This window comes from Grammomys surdaster, unplaced genomic scaffold, assembly GCF_004785775.1.
Source record: "Grammomys surdaster isolate TR1022 unplaced genomic scaffold, NIH_TR_1.0 259, whole genome shotgun sequence".
In the NCBI taxonomy this organism is placed as follows: domain Eukaryota; kingdom Metazoa; phylum Chordata; class Mammalia; order Rodentia; family Muridae; genus Grammomys; species Grammomys surdaster.
Genome location: NW_021604700.1, coordinates 4,344,201 through 4,359,072, shown reverse-complemented (window position 1 = coordinate 4,359,072; position 14,872 = coordinate 4,344,201).

Sequence of the window (14,872 nt, the reverse complement as noted above, 5' to 3'; positions counted from 1 at the left end):
TCCCCTCCCTTCCCCTCCTCACTCCACACCCCATCGACCCTCACTTGCCAGTGCTATAAGTAGACCGGGATCTATAGCCCTGGATACTGGACCCATGCTCATTCCTCTAGCAAGCTCTCCTCTCTCTGCAAGGTTTCCTTTATTTGGTTTGGGATTTTTGGAGGCATGGTCTCATCTAGGCTAACATGGTATTTGCTTTGAAGCCAAGGATAGATTTGAACACCTGATCCTCCAGCCTCTGCCTCCTGAGTACCAGGAATTATGTTGTGTGTGGCATCACACTCTGCTTCCATGTGTTTTTGTTTAGGAAGATGTGAAATCTCATAGATCCCTGGCTCAAGTCCACATTTTCTTATGTGTTGGAACTTTGAGTAGTGGGTCACGTGGCTGACACATGCTCTGAGCTGAAGATTCTAGGAACACTGAGGGCAAAGTAGCAGACCCTTCTCCTGCTCAAAGCCAGGCCAGACTAAGGTCTTTCCTAAGTATGAGACTGTATATTCCCCAATATGCAATATATTTATTAAGCTGTATATGTTAACACTGAACGGAATATGGCCATAGGCTTAAGAACACACACACACAGATGATAGATAGACGTATGATTGATAGATATTTGATAGATAGATAGATAGATAGATAGATAGATAGATAGATAGACAGACAGATGATTAATTGATAGATAGGTAGACAATACAATTAAAAATGGCCACTTGCTGCATAGATCATACTGAACTATATTTGAACAAGTGAAAACTTGTGAAAACTCAGGAGCTCCCCGGACAAGGATACCAACTCTTCTCCTGGAAGCAGTTAAACATTTAAAGAAATCACTTAACCACCTTGTAAAAATTTAAGACAGAGAGAGGCTAAAGTCCCCTTTAACAATCCTATCCTTTTACTATCCTAGGAAGTCAGGGTCCATTGTCTTCCCTCAGGCCTTCCCTTATATATTTTATATACCACATACATACACCAATGGAAATACAAAGTATTAAAAATGTCACTTGGAAACCATTCTTCAATCTATCTCTTTCCATTCTTTCTATCTCCTTTCCTTCTTTCTCCCTTCCTTCCTTTATTTTTATTTTTATTATTATTATGGACAGAGAACAGAATCCTTGCGGATACTAGGCAGACCCTCTATCACATTCCTCTTTTGATTTAAAACATTTTCTTTGTTGTTTTTTCAAGACAGGCTTTACAGTGCTGGGATTAAAGGTGTGTGCCACCACACCCAGCTGACTTAAGACTTTTTATAAGATTACTTTCTAGAATTATGTGTAGGTAGGGCTGGAGTGATAGACGACTCTGTGGTTAAGAGCATTTACTGCTCTTCCAAAAGACTCAGGTTCAATTCCCAGTGCCCATACAGCAGCTCATAACCATCTGTAACCCCGCTCCCAGGGGACACACCACCCTCTTCCTCTGTGGGTGCCAGGTGTACCTGGGATATGCAGCATATATGTAGATAAAACATGCATATACCTTAAATATATGTGTGTATATCTGCGTGTGGGTACGTGAACATGATCACAAGTGCCTTTGCAGGTCAGAGACAAAGATGCCCAGGAGCTGCAGTTACACAGGCCTGTGAGCTGCCCTGTGCTGGGAACTGAGCCCTCTGGAAGAGTAGCCAGTGTTCCTACCTGCTGAGTCATCTCTCCAGCACCCCTCCCCCATCTTTCTCCCTTTTATTTTGAGACAGGGTCCTGTTAAGCTATCCATGTTGGACTGGAATTTATTTTGTACTTGTTAGTATTCTGTCTAAACTCCACCTCCACAGTTACCTGGCAACACCCAGGTATGCTCCTCCCCACGGTCATAGCCAGCCTCTACTTCTCCTCTTTCTCCTCCATCTTCTTCTGTTTCTCTCCTTCCACCTTTGCCCTCTGCCCTGAATAAACCCCCTCCCCTTTGGAACCATTTGGTCTGGTATTGTCTGTTCTAAGCTGCGCACCAAAACCTAACAGTACTTAAGCAGACTGTGAACTTTCCATCCTCCACCAGCCTCAGTCTCCTGAGTAGCTGAGACTGCAGGCCTTTACCACTGGGCTGGCTTTGATTACATTTCTCTCCTCCTCCTCCTCCTCCTCCTCCTCCTCCTCCTCCTCCTCCTCCTTCTTCTTTTTTCCTGTGGGGGTGGTGTTGCCTCATAATTAGCTTGGGCTGGTCTTGAACTCTAAGTAGCCAAGGATGATTTTGAATCCCTGCCTCCACTTACAACATACTGGAATTACAGGTGTGCACTACCATGCCCTATACATATACATCATATACATATATATGGTTTTTTGTTTTGTTTTGTTTAGACAATTGTCCCTTTTGCAGCCCTGGCTGGTCAGAACTTACTATGTGGACTAGGCTTGTCTCAAAATCACAGAGATCTGCACATTTCTTCTCAAGTGCTGGGATTAAAGGTGTGTGCTACTACCACACCTGGCTATTTTAAGAGACAGAACCACTGTAACTGAGGCTAGCCTTAAACTCGGGATTCTTCTGTCTTCACCTCCCAATTGCTGGAATTTCTAGTGTGTCACCCCATTCTCTTTCGCCCAGCCCTCTTTCTTGGATTTAATTTTGAAGGAGAGGCTCACAAAGTTGTCTGGGTGAGTAGTGAGTTCACTCTGTAGGCCAAGTGGGAGCTGATCATGTGATCTTCCTGCCTCAATTTCCCGAGCAACGACTGCAAGTCCGCACCACCAGGCCCAGCTTACGCTGTATCCCGATTTAGACAATTCCCTCTGTTGTTGAATCTAACGCTCTCTCCTAACATTGTCCTTTGTGCCCTTGCCACCCTTAGCCAGAGAGAACAGATCTTATTCCTGATTCACAAGATATACCAACCCTTTAACAAGCCCAGATTCCTGTCTCCACCCCCACCGCCCTCATTTAATTGTTTGGTGTTTTTGTGAAGATAAATGAGATAATTTTCATGAAAGTAGCTTGAGTTCTTTGCAAGGTTGGCATGTAAGCAGAGCAATCACATGTTCCCAGGGTGGGCACATTAGTACCATTAGTTCTTCCCTCTCTCAACTAGGATATATTAATTCTTATCTAGATATTCCTGAGGCAGCCTCACACTGTAGCTTAAGCTGGCTGGCCTGATGCTTCCACTTACAGAAATCCTCCTGCTTTAGCTTTTCAAGTGCTCAGATTATAGGTCCAAGCAACATATCTGGTTTGGTTTTAAGTTTGTGAAAATTATAGTGTGTTCTGATGACCTGAGTTTAAGTCCCTGCATTCTGGTGGTGGAAGGAGATAACAGACTCCTGCAGGTTGTCCTCTGACTCTTCTGTCACATGTACAGTAGGATACGCATGTATGTAAACACACACACACTAAGTTAAGGAATGTAATAAGATACAAAAATATATTCACTGGCCAAAAGATATGAGAGAAAAGAATTACCATCACTAATCATCGGAGAACATTGAGAATGTAAGTAAACGCCTATGGTCGTAGAAAGCAGTACAGAGGTTCCTCAATAAACAACTGATTTTAGTGACACACACTTGTAAGCCTTTCACAGCAGGAGAAAGGTAAAGAGTCTGTGGCTACTCTGGGACATTATTAATATCCTGTTTCATAAACAAACAAATAAATAAATAATGTAAATCCCTCAAAAACATGAGCCAGATGTGGTGTGGCACACAGCTGTAATCCTGGCACTTGACTCGGAGACAGCAGAACTTGAAGTTTATAGTTATCCTCAGCTATGTATAGAATGTGAAGCCAGCCTGGCCTAGATGAGACCTTGTCTCAAAAATGAATTAAATAAGTTAAAATGAAAAGTAGAGGTAGGTAGTGTGTGGGGTGGATAAGAAGCCCCCCAACCCCAGGCTCTTATATTTGAATGCCTAGTCATCAGAGAGTGGCACTACTTTAGATGGATTAGGAGGTGTGGTCTTGTTAGAGTAGGTGTGGACTGTATGTCACTAGGAGTGAGTTTGGGGTTTCAGAAGTCTAAGACAGGCCTAGAGTCCCTCTCTTCCTGCTGCCTGCCAATCTGGATGTAGACCTCTCAGCTCCTTCTCTAGCTCCATGTCTGACTGTGTGCCGCCATGCTTCCCACCATGATGGTAAGGGACTAAACTGTAAACTGTAAACAACCCCTAGTTAAATGTTTTTCATTGTAAAAGTTAACTTGATCATCATGTATCTTCACAGCAATAGAACAATGACTAAGCCAGGTAGATACTGAAAAATCTGGGGCCCATTCTTTTCTCTCATCTTTTCTGGTCTTGACTCCTCCCCCATGCCATAGGTAACTACTTGAAGCAGCCTACAATCTCTGTATCTATACGAATAGCTTATACTTTTACTGACTTTCCACTGAATCCTACTGCTGATCCCCAGTTCTCTTTACTTATTTATTGAAGAGAGACTCATGCAACCTAGGCTGACCTTGCGCTCCATATGCAGTCTGGATTAGTCTTGAGTCTGATTCCTCTACTATCACCCCTGAAACAGTGGGGTGATGGGCATGTATCACCATGCTCAGCTAATTTTTATTCAGTATCTTTGTTATTTTCTTTAAAAGTGTGTTTGTGTTTATCCATGTTTTATGTTTGTGTGTAGTGCATGCATGCTGCAGCCCCAACATGGATATCAGAGGGCAACAATCCTAAGTTGTTTCTTTCCACATGGATCCATGCTGATTTCAGACTTGTGGTTCTCTGCTTTAGTCTCTCAAAGGACCATAGGCTCCTATCCCCACACTCAGCTCTTTTTTCTAATGGACAGAACAAGTTTTCTCACATGAAAAAGACATATGTCATATTTATTTGTTAACCTCTTGGTTTTTTATTATTATTTGCATTTTGTTTTATTTGTTTTTGTTTTTAGGCAGGTTCTTACTACATAACCCTGATTGGCCTGAAACTTGTTATTTAGACTAGACTGGCCTTGAACATTCAGGGATCTGCCTGTCTCTACCTTCTGAGTGCTGGGATTAAAGGTGCCTGCCACCATGTGTGGTGGTTAGTTTGTCTTTTGAGACAGAACTCACAGAGATCCACCCACAATGAACCCCATCAGCCTCTGGCTATCTACCCTTTCTTAAAGTCTTGCTGTGAACAGAGGGCAAATACACCAACACCTTAACAATGAAGGTAAAGAGAAGAGGAAGGCAGGGCTGTCTAGCAAAAGTAACCTATAGTTAACCTTAAGTAACCTCAAGACACCAGCTGGCTGGGAGTTTGGTGTTTGTGACAAGGCCACACCACACCTCTGCCACCCAACCTTAAAGGTAGGTGCCTCTTGCTTCTTCTTCACTCCAGTTCATTCCTCTTTTATTGCTTTTGTGGTCTTTCAGAAAGTATGAACTTCAGACAGACACTCTTTAAAAAGCTGAAACCAGCAGAAAAAAAGAGGGAAGTGGACACAAAGTTCCACTCCTAACCAAGAAGCTATAAACTGATACCTGCTGAGACAAGGAAAATCAGTGTGCTGCAACAGAGCCACACTAGGAGTATCACCACACTCCAGAGGAGGAGTTAGCCAACACAGAACAGGCTCCATGTTTTTTGTGTGCTTTTTACTTTGTCTTGTTTTGGTTTTCCTAGTTTTTATTTATTGGTTTTGTTTGCTTGTTTAATTTTGGTTTTGGGTTCTTTTTCATCCTCTTAATGTTTTTTGCTTGGATATTTGATTTTTTGAGCTAGAGAAAGAAGATGAATAGGATGAGTGGAGAGGTGGGGAGGAGTTGGGGCAAGGAAAGAATAAGATCAAAACATATTGCATGAAATTAATTAATCTTATTAGCTAAGGAAAATGGCTACTAACAGAAGTGCATCGTATTCTGCTTGTTTTAAACATTGATGTTTCAAAGAAAAAGTGACTGTGCAAACAGACAAAAACAAACAGACAAACAAAAAAAACAAAACAAAACCAAAACAAAACCTGAAACCAAAGACATAAACTCATAATGGTAGATGCCAAGTGACCAGGTTAATGCACTCATTTAAATTATACTATGGGCTGGGGATATAGCTGAGTGGTATGGTATTTGTCTGGCATGCACAAGGCCCTGGATTCAATCCCCAGCAACTCAGAATAAATTATACTATGTAGGCAACACTGTACATCCAGATATTGAGAGAAATTTGAGAGTGCTTTCCAATTGGCTGGGAAGAAGCCAGAAGCCTAGACCTTGAAACTTGGGAAAGTATGTATGTCATTGTGGGGAAAATTTAAGAAGGCCGCCACAGCGGCCGCCACCGTGGCGGGTCCCACATTAGGGAGGGAGTCCTATGGTTCCAGCGGCCTGAGGGCTTTGGCGGCGGCAGGCCCCAGTAACACTAGGAAGTCCTTGGTTCCAAAAAGGTTTATTGTCATGGCGGATAATAGATGGATCTAGGCGTACCCCCCAAAAACTCAGGGCAGTCCCGAGTTATATAGGGAAGGAGAAAGGGGGAGGATCTGGGGGAGGAATGTTTAATTTGCTCTGCCCTCCGGCCTTCATTAGTATGTAAATCTCTAGGGCCTGAGGCCTATAGCCTGGCCTATGTGACTCTATGGAGATCTATGTGACTGCTTTTCAGGATCCTGGATGATGGGAGGGACCGAACTCCTGCCGGTTCTCATGCAGAATTCCACGGAGAATCTCGGGGTTCCAGGCACCTGCTCAACCATGACCCAGGATACCCTTATGCAGTCCCACATGTCATCCAATCCAATATTCTTACTTTATAACTAGGAAAATCAAAGGTCAGAGAGGAAGTAAGTTACCCAAGATGCAGAGCTAGTTTGGGGGTTATAAAAGCAAACATAGGGTGTGTACCTCAGAGCTTTACATGTCACGTCATGAGATCCTGGGAGCTAGATTCTCTGATGGGCTAAGAAATTCACATAATTCCTGCCCATTGTGTTAAAGCTTTTCTTCAACAGCATCAATATATTGGCATCCAAGTACATGGCTTTAACCTGAAAATGGACCCCCAGACAGAGTTATTAGATTAACAGGCTGGCAAGCCAAGGATAGGTAAGATTCGGCAGAGCTTTACCAACCTAAGACATAAGTGCATTGCTTTTGATAATGCATATTCCATGATGGGTAAGGAAGGCATTCTTGTCAGAAAGACCTAAGACAGGCTCAGTCTTGTTAATGAAATTTTAAAAAGGTGGGGTGGAGAGGCAGAGAGCCTTTGGGGCTGCTTGGCAAGAATCTGACATGGGCCAAGGACAAGGAAATGGGCTGCTTGGCAGGAATATGACTTTGGCCAAGGACAAGGAAGTAGGCTTCAGGCAGGAATCTTACTTTAAACTAGAACAAAGAAGTAATTTCAGGCAGGAACCTAAACATTAGGCTAGAATAAAGAAGTAATTTCAGACTGGAATCTAAATTTTAGGCTAGAACAAGGAAGTAGGCTTCAGACATGAAAATGACCTTGGGCTAGGACAGGGAAGTAGGCTCAGATACTTTGGTCATCCTGATAAGCCTTTAGAAACAGTGATCACGGGAGTGTTCACGTAATTGGGTTTAATGCCTTGCTTGTTCTTTGACTGTTTGTGTTTATTGTATTTGCTTGTTCCTTGACTATTTGTATCTATATTGTATTGCTAGACCCTCAACCTAGAACTGACCTTAATACTTGCATACAATCAAAATGGTATAAGAGCATAAAGGAAGAGGGGGGATGGGATGGGGGTTCTAGGGAGGGGAAATGGGAAAAGGGGATGATATCTGTATTGGAAATAAATAAAATATCCAATAAAAAAAAGAAAATCACATAGGTTCATGTAGACACTTGAGGGCAGAGCTAAGACTTGGTGGTGAATCATTTTGCTTGCCTTTCTACAGCTTTGGGTTCTTCAACAGCTAAGCAAGGATAATCCACCTCTCACACAGAGTTGCAGGAACAGAATAAAACCAGCTGAGAGTGACTCATGCCAGGCCTGTGGCCATCCCTCCTACACAGTCTCAAATCAGAATCCAGGAGACCAGTGACCTTGGCCTTGGGTCTCAGTTTTGAGTCACAGAGAAGACCCACCAAAGTCTAGGTGGTAGCAGCTGGTTGGTAAGGAAATTTTGGCCATTTGACTTGAAGCTAGACTACACAGCAAGCACACTTGCTCGTGCTCTTTAATTTGCTTTGAAAATTATAGTTACTTAAAGGTGTGGTAGGGCATACCTTTAATCCCAGCACCCAGGGAGGCAGAGGCAGGTGAATCTCTTGAATTCCAGACTAACCTGGTCTACATAGCAAGTTCCAGGACAGCCAGAGCTATGTAGAGAAGTCCTATCTCAAAAATGAAAGCCAACCTTTATAAGGACAACATTTAATTGGTCTGGCTTACAGGTTCAGAGGTTCAGTGCACTATCATCAAGGTGCAAGCATGGTAGTATCTAGGCAGGCATGGTACAAGAGGAGCTGAGAGTTCTACATCTTGATCTGAAGGCTGCTAGTAGAATACTGGCTTCCAGGCAGCTAGGATGAAGGTCTTAAAGCCTACATCCACAGTGCCATGCCTACTCCAACAAGGCCACACTTACTCCAACAGGGCCACACCTTCTAATAGTGCCACTCCCTGGGCAGAGTATATACAGACCATCACAGTGGGTATCTCTCATCATTGGCTTCTTCAATATCTTGGGTCTCCAACACAATCCAGGCTTTTCCTTCATAGCTTCACACAGTGACCTCTCTTGACCTCCTTGCAGGGGCCCCCCCCCCCCCGTCACATGCCTGGCCATGGTGGCTTTTCTTAACCACAGAGGACGATTCCATAACTCCCTACTTGTATTCTTCCTGACTCTAAATCCAGAATCATGCGGCTAAAACTGCCAAGTGCTTCTGCCCACTGGAGCCATTTTCCCTCAAACTACCAGCAGCTAAGAACACTTTCTGTTCTTCCAGAGGACCTGAATTTGGTTCCCAGCACTCACTTGGTTGCCTACAGCCATCTGTAACAACAGTTTTAGGGAAGCCAACAGCTTCACAGATCCAAATATATATAATTCAGGCAGAGTATGAACACATGTAAAACAAGAACAAATCTAATTTTTTTCTAGTTTTGGATTTTTATCAAGTCTGGTCTACATAGCAAGTTATAGGACAGCCAGAGTTACACACTGAGACCCTCTCTCAAATCATCAACCAATCAAACATCAATCAATCAATTAAAATTAGGGGTTGAAGAGATAACTCAGCAGTTAAGAGTATATTCTACCCTTTCAGAGGATCCAAGTTCATTATTAGCACCCACAGCAGCTTACAACTGCCTGGAACTATAGTTCTGGGGATTTTGACATTCTCTTCCAGCTTCCAGAGGTACCCAACACATGTGGCATGTATGCACACAGATACACACATAAATAAAATAAAAGGAAAACACAAAACAGAAGTCTTTAATAAAAACTAATGACTAAACTTAAAAGGTTTTAAAAAGTGTAACCAACCTTCTAATTGCAAAAACCAAGCACAGTGGTACACATCTGTAATCAGACTAAGACAGGAGGAGAGGTTGTACTGTCTATATAACAATGACAGAGAAAGAGACAGAGAGAGAAGGAGTGGGGGAGGTGGAAAGGGAGAGAGAGAGAAGAACAGAGAACAGAATTTACATTTGATCAGGTATTATTTAATCACAGAATAGATTTTTTTTTTGAGGTAGAGTTTCTCTGTGTAGCCTTGGCTGTCCTAGAATTTACTCTGCAGACCAGGCCTGAAACTCACAGATATCTGCCTGCCTCTGTCTCAAGGCACATGCGACCACTTTCCATTCCACAGAATAGATTTTTGTTGTTGTTGTTTTTTTGAGACAGGGTTTCTCTGTGTAGCCCTGGCTTTCCTGGAACTTACTCTCTAGACCAGGCTGGCCTCAAACTCAGAAATCCACCTGCCTCTGCCTCCAAGTGCTGGGATTAAAGGTGTGAGCCACCACTAACCAGCTAGAATAGATTTTTAACTGTGAATACTTGGTGTATTCTTCGAGTCTCACAAAATGGAATCTATAAGATAGAAAGATACATAGGCATATACATTTATATCAAAAGGAGAGAGAGATTTGTGTTAAGAAAATGACAAGGGCTGGCTCTGTAGTTCAGTAATACAGTATTTGTGTAAGGTTCTTGGCTTGAGCCCCCAGTGCTACAAAAGAAAGCGAGGGTGAGACAGGAAAAGAAGGAGGCTCATGTAACTGTGTGGCCTTTGGGAATCCCAACTCTGGTGAGTGCCTGGCTGCAGAACCATGAAGAACTGAGCCTAAAGGTAGTCAAGTGACATCTCTTCTTGCTGGGGGAGGTCAGTGTTTGGTTTGAGTTTTACTGTTTTGTTCTCTGGGGGACAAGTTGTCTCTAGGATAGCCCAGTCTACAGGTGTGTGCCTACTCCCTCTGCTTAGTTTCTCTAAGACTTTAAACTGGTTTGGTGAGGCCCACACACATTAGGGGGAGGGAAGTCTTTCATTCAGTGTTTACCTGTGCCACATTAAAAAAAAAAAAAAGTTAAAAAACCACCTTCACTGGCAAAATCCAAAATTGTTGGCCAAACATCTAGGCATTTGACAGGCTGATACTTAAAGTTTGCCCAACACACTTTCCTAAAAGCTTTGTATAAATAAAAGCTATGAAGATAAAAGAGAGCTTTGTATAGTTGCTTCTCATGCCTTATCAGTGTTTGCATAAAGCTTTGTAGAAACCATTAGAGGTGTTCAAGTTCTAGCAGGCTGAAGGAGTTTCCAGGCAGTTGTGACTGTACACAGGGTGAGTTTATTGTCTAGGGCAGCTGTTCTCAACCTCTGGCTTGCAACCCCTTACAAGCAACTCTTTTACATGGGGTCATATATCAGACGTCCTTCATAACAGATATTTACATTATGAAACATAAAATAGCAAAATTACAGTTATGAAGTAGCAACAAAAAAAGAACTTTATGGTTAGGAGTCATCACAACATGAGGAACTGTATTAAAAAGGTCTCAGCATAACCGGGCAGTGGTGGTGCACGCCTTTAATCCCAGCACTTGGGAGGCAGAGGCAGGCGGATTTCTGAGTTCGAGGCCAGCCTGGTCTACAGAGTGAGTTCCAGGACAGCCAGGCCTACACAGAGAAACCCTGTCTCGGAAAAAACAAAAACAAAACAAAAAGGTCTCAGCATGAGGAAGGTTGAGAACTATTGCTCTAGAGAAAGCAAGCACACTGTGGAGTGTTTGATGTTGTTGTTTTCTGCTCTGCAGTACTGAGAATTGAATGTACAGCCTTGCGCAGAACTACGTATTTTCTTTGCCAAGGTACTGGCAGGTTGAACCTAGGTCTCTGTGCATGTAAGGCAAGCCCCCTCCCACTGAATTGTATCCCTAGGCATACACCTTCTCCTTGTTTTCTTTTGTTTTGTTGTTGTTATTTTAGGGGCTTGTTTGCTTTTGGAGACAATGTCTTGGATACCCTAGGCCAGTTTGGAACTGTCCCTGTAGACAAAGGTGACTTTGAACTTCCTTTTTTTCTGCCTCCTCCTTAAAGGTGTGTACCACCTTATCTGATTTTATGTAATGCTAGATAAATAAACAGCACCCCCAGCACTAATCATTAGCTCGTTTCTAAATTTGTCTTGATACAGTCTTGCTAAATTGTACAGGCTAGTCTCCAACGCTCTTCATTCCTCTCAGGTGGCTGGGATTACAGACACACATTGCTGTATTTGGCTAAACACTAGATTTGTATAGGGTTTCTTTTGTTTGGCTGGTTGATTGGTTTTTTGAGACAGGGTTTCTATGTATAATAGTTCTGGAGCCCACTCTGTAGACCAACCTGGCCTTAAACTCACAAAGATCGGCCTGCCTCTCCCTCCCGAGTGCTGGGATAAAAGCTGTGCGCCACAGTGCCTGGCTTGCTTAGATTATTAGATGTGCTGCAGCGAGCCAAGGCCAGAGTATGGTGAAGGTTACGGAACCCTGGGTTTCCCAGGGTCGCTAGCGCTTGGACATAAGGTCTAGAAGGTCTGAAGACCAAGGTCATTTTCAACTATTCAGAATTTAAGGACAGCCTGCACTACATAAAAACAGGCCCAAAGCAAAGAGCCCTTCTTTGGACAGTCCCTCTGAATTTGCAGGAATAGATAAGAAAATAGGCTCCTGACAGTGCCTCTGAAGGAAAGGATGAGACAGTTTTTCCAGATCACATCTTCTGGAACACCTGTCTGCCTGCCCATAGTGACTTCCCTGACAAGGCTCTATGACCCTCAGGAGAAGGCTCTAGGCAACAAGAAGGAAACCAAAACTGCAGCTGCATGGGGCCAAAGGGAGGAGGGAACCTGGAACTTGAAGCTGCTATTTTTGTCTTCTCCAAGATTGGTGGCAGGCAGGAATCTCCAGCAGGAGAAATCTGCAGAGCCCAGGAGCCAGGAGGTCATATGGGTCTGACAAATGCAGAGGCCCCCCCCCGCCCCACCTCCCAACACACCCCCAGGAACTTCCTGTCAACAGCCATCTTCGTCATCACCAGCCTAAGATAGAGGCACCCTGAAGCCTTTGCAGGAAAGGTCAGTTGACTTAAATAGCTGTCACCAAAGCTATGACTTTCCTGGCTGGAGAAAGGAAACCCAAGCCATGCAAGATGAGGTGCCATGGGGGGCTCTACCTACCTCTGGAGTAGGGGAGCAGAGGACAGAAAAAGGAGCCTAACAAGATTTGTCAGACATCTGCTATGTTCCTGACATAGTGCTTTGGCACAGCCGCAGAGTGGCCTTACTTAGTCCTGAGGGCTGTACGTAGACAGAAGCATTTCAGAGGAGATGAAACTGAATCTCAGAGAGATTAATAAAGTGACGTCCCCTTCTCTACTGCTTGAGTGTCCTAGAATCTCAAAACTCCAAACTGCAGAGAAAGATAGCAACAAACAGTTCTTTCCTACTCCTGATTCCAGGTTCTCTCCCAAAAAAGGTCATTGCCATCAGTAATTGTTATTTTGGTTTTTGTTTTTCTTTTGGGCTTTGGTGTTTTGAGACAGGGGCTTATACAGCCCAGGCTGTTTTGGAACTCTCTACATAGCTGATAATGGCCTCAAACTCCTAATTCTCTTGCTCTGTTTCCCCAGCTTTAGGATTTTAAGCTTGTGTCTTGGTTTTTGTTGTTTTGGGTTTGTTTGGTGTTTTAGGGTTTTTTTTTAATTTATTTTTGTTTGTTTGTTTGTTTGGTCTTTTTGTTTGTTTGTTTGTTTGTTTATCTACTTGACACAACCCTAGTGTTAAATTGGGAGAGGAATCTCAATTGAGAAATACTTCTATTGCCAGGCGGTAGTGGCTCACACCTTTAATCCCAGCACTTGGGAGGCAGAGACAGGCGGATTTCTGAGTTCGAGAATTCAAGGCTAGCCTGGTCTACAGAGTGAGTTCCAGGACAGCCAGGGCTACACAGAGAAACCCTGTCTCGAAAACCAAAAAAAAAAGAAAAAGAGAGAGAGAGAGAGAAATATTTCTATCAGATTGATCTTAAAGCAACTCTGTAGAGCATACTTGATCAGTGATTGATGTGAAAGGGCCCAGCCCACTTTAGGTGGTGCACTCCCTAGGCAGGTAGTCTTGTAGTCTTGGTGGTATAGGAAAGCAGGTTGAGCCATGGTGGACAGTAAGCAGCATTACTCCAGGCACTTCCTGCTTCAGTTCTTGCCTCTAGGTTCCTGCCCTGACTTCCCTTCTCTTTGTAATAGGCACAACCTGAAGCTGAAACAAACCAGCAGTTGCTCTAGGCTGTGGTGTTTCTCACAGCAATAGAAACCGAGTTAGGAGAGCATACAGCATCAAGTGTAGGTGTTGTCAGTAACTGTGTAAATTCCAGGAATAATCTATAAGTAAACACATATATTATGAACATGAGGTCTGTATATGAGCACGTATATTGTGATGGTTTGAATATGCGTGTCTTAGGAAGTGGCACTATTAGAAGGTATAGCCTTGTTGGAGTAGGTTTGTCACTGTGGGTGTGGGCTTTAAGACCCTCATCCTAGCTACCTGGAAGTCAGTCTTCCACGAGCAGCCTTCAGATGAAGATGTAGAACTCTCAGCTCTGCCTGCACCATGCCTGCCTGGATGCTGCCATGCTCCTGCCTTGATGATAATGGACTGAACCTCTGAACCTGTAAGCCAGCCCCAATTAAATGTTGTCCTTATAATTTTGCCTTGGTCATGGTATCTGTTCATAGCACTAAAACCCTAACTAAAACATATGGACATATATTCATATACAATAGAATATATTTATTTTAAAAGAATATTTTTCTGGTACATTCTTTATATTTATATATTTATGTATAAATATGTTATAACAATAAATTCTACTGTATATGCATCCTCATCCCCAGGGTTGCTCTCTCATCCAAAGTTTTAGTCAGATGAGGTTAACCTACATCTGAAAACACTCAGTGAAAAATCTCTGGCCGTCAAAGGTAGATTGTGGTAGGGTACTTGCCCAACATATGTGAGAGCCTGGGTTTGACCCTCCTCATCCCCCAAAGTCAAACAAATTCTAGGCATTAAATTGTACGCATGGCATTGTGGGTAGCAGGAATAGCCTTCTTACTCTATCTGCCTGGGTCATGAATCATCCTTTGTTCAGTATTTGTGCTAGCAATACTAATTAGCACCTGAGTAGTGGTCTCCATCATCGGATCACAGTGCTAATGTTAAGTACCCCATGTTAAATACCCCATGTTAAGTTAGTAAGAGTAGGAGTGGTTAGCCAGGCAGTGGTGGTACACGCCTTTAATCCCAGCACTTGGGAGGCAGAGGCAGGCGGATTTCTGAGTTCGAGGCCAGCTTGGTCTACAGAGTGAGTTCCAGGACAGCCAGGGCTACACAGAGAAACCCTGTCTGGAAAAACAAAACAAAACAGAGAGAGAGAGAGAGAGAGAGAGAGAGAGAGAGAGAGAGAGAGAGA